This window comes from Pinus tabuliformis, chromosome 6 (genome assembly GCF_031772625.1).
Source record: "Pinus tabuliformis cultivar Carrire ecotype Pingquan chromosome 6, CPIR1, whole genome shotgun sequence".
In the NCBI taxonomy this organism is placed as follows: Eukaryota; Viridiplantae; Streptophyta; class Pinopsida; order Pinales; family Pinaceae; genus Pinus; species Pinus tabuliformis.
This window is the reverse complement of record NC_142292.1, coordinates 1717028896-1717037054: the sequence shown is the minus strand read 5'-3', so window position 1 is coordinate 1717037054 and position 8159 is coordinate 1717028896. Positions and strand designations below refer to the sequence as shown.

General features: G+C 36.9%; 1 pseudogene; it reads left to right on the top strand.

The window, feature by feature from the left end:
• Positions 1-6476: 6476 nt before the first annotated feature.
• On the top strand, positions 6477-7916 carry LOC149265640 (cytochrome P450 94B1 pseudogene; annotated as a pseudogene).
• The last annotated feature ends 243 nt before the right edge of the window (positions 7917-8159 follow it).

The window sequence follows — 8159 nt, the reverse complement described above, 5'->3', positions numbered from 1 at the left end:
AGAAATGGTGTGTTGAACGTGAACTACATGCTTTGAATAGTAAGTTATGTGTGCGCATTGCAATGGTGTTCGAAAGTTGTTTAATTAATGTCTTCAAACATTTATATATATGCGCCTTATGGGTTCCATTCAGATGCTGAGAGGTGATTCATATATCTTGGTTGAGGCTGATTATGTATTATGTTCGAGCTATTTGAATGATTGTGGTTCGAGATTCAATACATATGCGTGTTAGTTAATTATATGCTGCAGTCAACATTATTTGTATATCGTATTTGTTGCCAAAGCTCCAACGTTGATTCATTTACGTGTTGATTTATATGTGCCTCAATTCGATGTGTTGAATTACAATAAGATGGGTTGAATTATATGTTCGTTGATGTATTGAATGCCAAAGCATCCATGTGCATTGAGCTTTGAAGTCAAGCCATTTATATGTGCCACTGCCAGCAGCGAACATCTACGTACAGTCAACTGAGTTTCTGGCAGGTTTACTGAATTTCTTTTATAGAGTTGATATTGTTTCAAAAGGAAGGAGGCTGAAACTCAAATTTCTCCAAGGAAACCAACGAAAGCTCAAAACCTTTGAAGTGGTGCCTCATTTTGAGATGTTTGAATTTGACCACATTGGTTGAGTTTCTGTTGGTGTAAGAGGGTGGAATTTGAAGTGCTAGTTGTGAGTTTTATTGTCAATATTATTTCTAAAATCCTCCTTAGCAACAATATCTAATCACACGAGTTGTCCAAGGTAGTAATAACTCCCTCTGACAACTTTGTTGAGTTGAATTATACATCTAAAAACTTTGCATTGACTTTGCATTGGTATCATTTTCCATCTTTGAGGCAAAAATTTTTACTTACACTTATTGGTTGAGCTTGAAAAATGGTTAGAATTATTGAGTTATTATTGGTTGAGCTTGAAAAATGGTTAGAATTATTGAGTTATTAGAGTTTCTAAATAATTTAATGAACTCCAATGTTCATGATACAATTGAAATTGGTAAAATCACTTTTAAAAACATTTGAACCTACTTGTAAAATGCATAAGAAAAGATTGATTTTTTCAGCTTGAATCTCAACTTCAGCAAGATGAGTTACAGCCGAAAAGGCATCATCTTGAACTTGTTTTTGTTTAGAACAATCCCCTATCTTATTTTGAAACAGGATCTTATCAGTGGCCAACAAGTCATCAAGTCAATAATGTTGATTCAGATCAAGTGCTCATTTCAGAAGCACATTTGCATGTAGATGCAAAAATTCAGTCTTCACTTCTCAAGCCGATTATCAAACCTTCGGAACAAATTTTCCATCAAAAGCACGGAACAGCCTTGGATATTATAAGGAGGTTTCCTTTCACATTCTAGATTACTCAAATCTCATCCAGTTTCAGAGTGTTGGATTCGTTCATGACAATTCACCTTCACCTGTTCTAGATTTCGCTCCTCTACATTCGCATCCAAAAGTTGTTAAATGCTAACACTGTGACCGAGTTGGCCACATCAAAGATCATTGTTTTGATCTTCATCCATGTGAGCACTGTCATAAAACCACTCATTCTTCAAATATATGCTTCAAAAACAAGCCTCCTGCAAGAACAAAGATTCATCTTAGATGGATCTCTTCTTGGCAATGGATATCAACAACCAAGAAGATATTTCAGTCATAGGTCAGAACTTGTTTTAGAGTATTAAACAATCTTGCAGTTGAGTTTTCTCCATCATCTCACCTTGTATCTGACAAGGGGGAAGTGATGTTCATCTACAAGCTTCAAAGCCACATCAAGTGAGCCTGAGCCACAACCTGCCATACCTGATTCAAAGTTGTAGCCAGAGACAAAGATGCCCCTAAGCATGCCTTCGGTTGATGATCAGCCTTAAACCATCGACATCTCTTCAAAGAACTAGGGACACTTCCTCTAGCAGAAGACCTTGCCAGTTTTGGAAGAGTTACAGGAATTACATTAAGAATTCCAAAGTTGGTGGTCATCCTGAAACCATCACAGGTTGAGACCTCCCTTTTCAGATTGAGGTTCTCCCTTTTTATGTGAAGTGAGGCCTCCCTTTCAAGGTTGAAGGTTTCCCTCTTCAAAACATGAGGAGCACTTCCTCTAGTAGAAGACCTTAGCTTCATGCCATATTTGGAAGTGTTCCGGGAATTGCACTAAGCATTCCAGTGTTGGTGGTCATCCTTAAACCACCCCCCTTATACCAACATTTCAGAAAGTACATTCAACCTAGTGTTGTCATGCATTTTTGCACATTTTATATTACAACTCTCTTCTTGGACTCATACATACCCTTTTGAATTAAGAGGGGAATGTTGGACACCTAATCCTTTATGGGTTTGTGTGGAATGTGCATAGTTACCGAGTTCAAGAAACCACTTGGAATATGAATCTACACACCAATATACTATATATATGTATTATTATGAATAATAGATACAACTCAATGTTTTATCATTTATAATTGTTTACATTCCATGCGAATTTAACGCATTTCATTTTAATTACTAGGAAAAACCAACATGTTAGCACATTTAAGTATAACATTTACCTTATTTTCTAATATCATTTTAATGTATATCTTGTACCTAAATAATTGAGGTAAACGTTTTACGTAGATATTAAAAATTATTAAGAAACTTTTTATGTATTAAAAATGGTTGCCTAATACGTTTAGGTATTCCCTTATTTCCTAATACATTTAGATATAATTCTTACCATATGTTCCTAATATCATTTATAATCGAAATGATAATTTTTAGTGAATTAGTTATTTATGTATTGTTCCTTTGTGGTGTAAATTCATCCATAAATAATACTTACATTTTAAAGATGAGAATTCTGCAAAGAAAATAGGTTTTAGTACACTGCAATTGGCTTAGATTTTAAGGAGAACAATGTTAGGTAAAAGACATTTGGTGAGATTACGTTCGTGGTCATGCAGCGATTGAAATTTGTTGGTCATTTGAAAAGGATGACGGAGTTACTAATGAAAATGAAGTTAAGAGGTAATAATAAAATGATCAACTTACAATTTAATAGAACCACTTTCTAATAGGGAAATTATACTATTTCTTGGCTTCACATAGTTTGTGCTTTTATGTTGTTTTATAATTACGAAGACTAATCATAAAATAATTTATTCAACATATTTATCAGAAGGTTCACTTATACATATGTAAGTGGAGAAAGACGAAGCTTGTATGAATGTCATGTCGAAATCATGAAAAGTTCTCCTGAATATGTATTGAATGTTGCAGAAAGAATCAATGTTGCAGAAAGAAACCGATTAATAACTACAACGTAACATAGTTTATACATTTATTTTTATTGTTAATTAATTGATTAAGGTTATGCCTTTATGTGGAGTGTGTATTTTGTTTTTTTTGAATTCCAATATTTTTACAATTCGTTATTATTTACACTCCCAAATTTTTGTATCTTATACAATGAATGTTGTTTTCACATAGTTTTTTTCCGCAGTTTTGTACTTTGCATAATCAAAGTCATCTTCACATAGCTTTTTTGTACTTTGCAAAATTTCCACAATACCCACAACGAAAATTTTATCTACATCTCAGCATTCCACACAATGTGTTATTAAGGCTATGCCTCTTTGTGTGGGGCCCACATTTTTTTTGTTATCCAAGAATGTTCACATTTTCATAATTTATCATTATTTGCGGGTTCGCATCTCTGTATTCTGCACAATGAAAGCCAACTTCGCATAAATTTCTGTCACACCCCTGTACTCCACACAATGAGAACCATTTTCGGATAGCTTCATATGCACTTCCAGGTTGTGCAGAATTTCTGGTATGCCCACAATGAAAGCTTTATCTGCATCTCTACATTCCGCATAGTGTGTCCTTATTTGAAAATGATGTGTTTCTACATTTTTCATTGTGCATTATCCACAATCTGCATAATTCAATTAAAAATAAAAAAATAACTCAATTAAAATTCATACTAGGACCAAGTTCATATGTGAAAAATTAAGTCCCACAAAATTAATATATCAACTTCATTTTGATGATTTAACATTGTGCAAAAAGGGGCAACAAATATTTTCACCGTACACAGTGTGGTGATGGAGAGAAATATTTTATTGTGCGCAATGTGAAGTGTGGTGGATGTTTTTATCGCGCCAATCCCATAAAAAGCACTATGTATATTTAAGTTCACTCAATTAAAAGTAAAATATTATAAAATATAATTCAATAATCCAGTGATGGATCAAAGCCAACGAACATAGTTTTGAGAATTGCTTTTGTGGTTGATCTATGTTCAGTTTTCAACAGTGTTTGGTGGCACTGAGTGCGGAGGTGCGGTTATGTGAAAGTATGGAAGGTTATTAAATATTGAGATACACTGGTTTTCGTCTTCAAATTTTTATAGTTATTTTTACATTAACGTTCAAATCAAATTTCTATAATTATTTTTACTTTAACGTTCAAATTAAATTTTTATAGTTATTTTTACTTTAACGTTCAAATGATGTTATATGTTTCAATTGTTTAAAGTTATCCCGAGTGCAGAGATGCGAAAGAAGATTTCATTTTGTCTATTTCACACTTCCACATTTAGAGCCACCAAAGTTTAAACTAGTTGTGGGTTAATGAGAAATGTATGCAGAGATGCAAAATATTACGAATTAAAGTTTCTATTTTTGTTTTACAAAGATAGTCGTTGCCTAATTAAGACTATTCCTCTTTTTGCGGGGCCTGCATTTTTTGGTTATTAGAGAATGCTTGCATTTCCATAGTCTTTTTGTTATTTCCGAGTCCACACCTCCATATCGCACACAATGAAAGCCACCTTCGCATAGTTCTCCTCTGCACCTCCATACTCCACACACTCACCTCCATATCGCACACAATGAAAGCCACCTTCGCATAGTTCTCCTCTGCACCTCCATACTCCACACACTGATAGCTTTGTCTGCACTTAGATAACCTTATGTTAGAGTTATAATAATAAACATAAAATAATAATTATTCATATATAAATTCAACCCATATATGAAGTATTTGTTTCCATGTATTCCAATTAAAAATCATATTAGGAGCAAGTCCATACGTGCAAATTTAAGTCCCACAAAATTAATATATAAATTTTAGTTCGAGGATTTAACATTGTGCAAAGTATGGAAAATTTTAGGGGCTAATATTTAGGTGGATTAATTTTCCATGATTTTTCAAAAAAAAAGATTCGCTTAAATTTTACAATATAAAATTATTTTACCTTAAAAATCACCAACATTATATACAAAATATATATATAATCATTATAAATTTGAATAATTTTATAAATATATCAATAAACATTTTATAGTTTGCATATTAGGGACCAATAAGATTTGTCAATATTTTTAAATTTCCAGATAATTTTCCATCCTTAAAATACACAGTGAAGACAAATGAACATTTTCATTGTATGAAGTGAGAAAGTAGAAAAGAAGATTTTATTGTGCACAATGCTAAATATAGAGAAAGCACAATGAAATTAAATCAATTAAATTACAATATTAAAACATATCATTCGATAATCTATTGAATAATCAAAGCGGATGAACGTAGTTTTGAAAATTGCTTTGCAGATAGTTTGATGTCTGGCATTGAAAACTATGCTCGATGACACTAATTACGGAGGTGTGGTTGTGCAGTTACGGAAGAAGCACAATGAAATCTTATTTAACATCCTTGGATTAATTATTTTAAAAGCAATGGTATTTGACTGATTTTACTTGAATTTATATTTCTTTATGTTGCTAATTTTGAATTCATTTTTAACTGTCTATTGCTTGCACTTCCACTAAACCATCAAAGAAATAGGCCTACGGTGGAAGTATATAGGAGAGAAAAAGTTATTTTGCACTTCCGCTAAACAATCATAGAGATAGGCCTACAGTAGAAGTATGTAGGAGAGAAAAAGTGATTTTCCGTTGTTCAGAAAAAGGAAAACTTCGAACACTCAAAAACATTAAAAACATGTGTAAATGAAACTAACTATGATTGGTTCTAAACAAGCTAATTAACCATTCGGAATACTAGTTCTATGGAAGATGATAATTCACTGAAGCATGAAGGGAAAAATCTTTAAATTTAACGAAAAATCTACCAAAATTTATATAAAATATATTTCATATTTTATAAATTTATCAATCACATTTATATATTCATATTAATATAAATATGGTTTGGCTAGTAATAATATCCTACCACTAAGGTAAACCAAAATTTCGATAGACGATACTCAACCGGTCAAAACAAATGGTGTCGATATCCTAAATGTGGGTGTTCGGGCCTTTTTCATAGGGCCCAGTAAATTGTACAGTGTACCAACGGAATTGAACCAAATGCGTGTGAATAGTTGGCGTATGACTCCGACAACAACACATTTAAAAATCGTGCATAAATTACGTGACTAAAAAACGCCATTCACTTGCGATATTTAAGTCGGGCATACCTCAATGAAGGTTCAGTCTGCATACTCATTCAGACGCAGAAATGGAGAACTTTATAGGTTTAATGTCCCTCCAAATTCAAGGCCTGACTGCGAATTTACTGCAATCGCTAGCAGCAGCATTTGCAGCGGGGATAGTGTTTTACGTGTTTCAGTTTTTCTACAATCTGCGGGGATTTATATAATGTGATGGCAGTTGCAGTGGCCAGGGAGTGATATTGGAGTGTGGACCCAAGCGGTATCCGCTTGTCGGTCCGCTGTTTGCGTTCTGGAAGAATCGAAAGAGACACTTTCAATGGACCGCCGAAATGCTCGCGGAGTCCCCCACGCAGAGCATCATGTGCTGACGGCGAATCCTGAGAGCGTTGAGCACATTATGAAGACGCGGTTCGACAATTATCCAAAGGGCCTGCCCTTTACGGCCATTCTCCACGATCTGCAGGGGAACAGGATCTTTAATTCCGACGGGGATGCATGGAAGCTACAGCGGAAGGTCGCCAGCTACGAGTTCAACACCCACTCTCTCCGCAATTTCGTTATGCATGTCGTCGTCGAAGAGGTCACAGATCGATGCCTGCCTCTTCTGCAAAACGCCTGCGAGACGGTTAGCTGCTTGGATTTGCAGGACATTCTTCAGCGCTTTGTATTCGATACGATTTGCAAAGTTTCCTTTGGGGTGGATCCTGCGTGGCTGGACACGTGTATTAATGCGGAGTCGGAGCTGGCGGTGGCGTTTGATGTGGCAGCAAAGCTGAGCGCTGAAAGGGCTTCGGCACCAATACAGTTGGCGTGGAAAATGAAGAGGCCGCTCAACATCGGCTCCGAGAAGCGCCTCTCGAAAGCCGTTAGGGTGGTGCACCAGTTCGCCACGGAAGTTATCCGCCGTCGGAGAAGTGAGATTAGCAATGGCGGCACGACCGCGGCCACAGAAACGAAGTCGGATCTAATTTCGAGATTCATGACTTTCAGCAAAGGAGATGCAAATTATATGCCCGCCGCCGCCATGGGCTTCGAACGTGAGGACTACACGAGTTCAGTCGAATTTCTGCGAGATATGATCATCAGTTTCATGTTGGCCGGCATAGACACGACTTCGTCTGCATTAACGTGGTTTTCCTGGCTCGTATCCTCTCATCCCCACTTAGAGGAAGCCATTTACAAAAAGATAGCGCATCTCATCGCCGCAAGAAGATCGCAAGATAAAAATTCCGTTTCTTCTAATGGCATTCTATTTTCTTACGAGCAGCTGCAGAACATGGATTACCTGCACGCCTCACTCTGCGAGTCGATGAGAATTTATCCGCCGGTCCTCTTCGACTCCAAGCACGCCCTCGACAACGACGTCCTGCCAAACGAGACTTTTGTGGGTAAAGGCAATCGTGTGACTTATCATCAATACGCCATGTGTAAGGTCCTCGAGTTTGTTAACCCGACCGGGCGCGGGTGAGCGCACAAGGCGGGTGCGCGGGCAAGCGAGCGAGCGGGCGAACGCACACGGCGCGCGCGGGCGACATGTGGGCGGGCGCACACGGCGGGTGCGCGGGTGAGCACACACGACGGGCGCGCGGGTAGGCAAAGCTGTACGCGAATGCGACGAAAGGGCGAGTCAAGTGCGACGAAAGGGCGAAACTTGGCGAAATGAACAACGATGGTTTATACCATGGTTTGGAGAGCTGTGCGATGGGTTGGC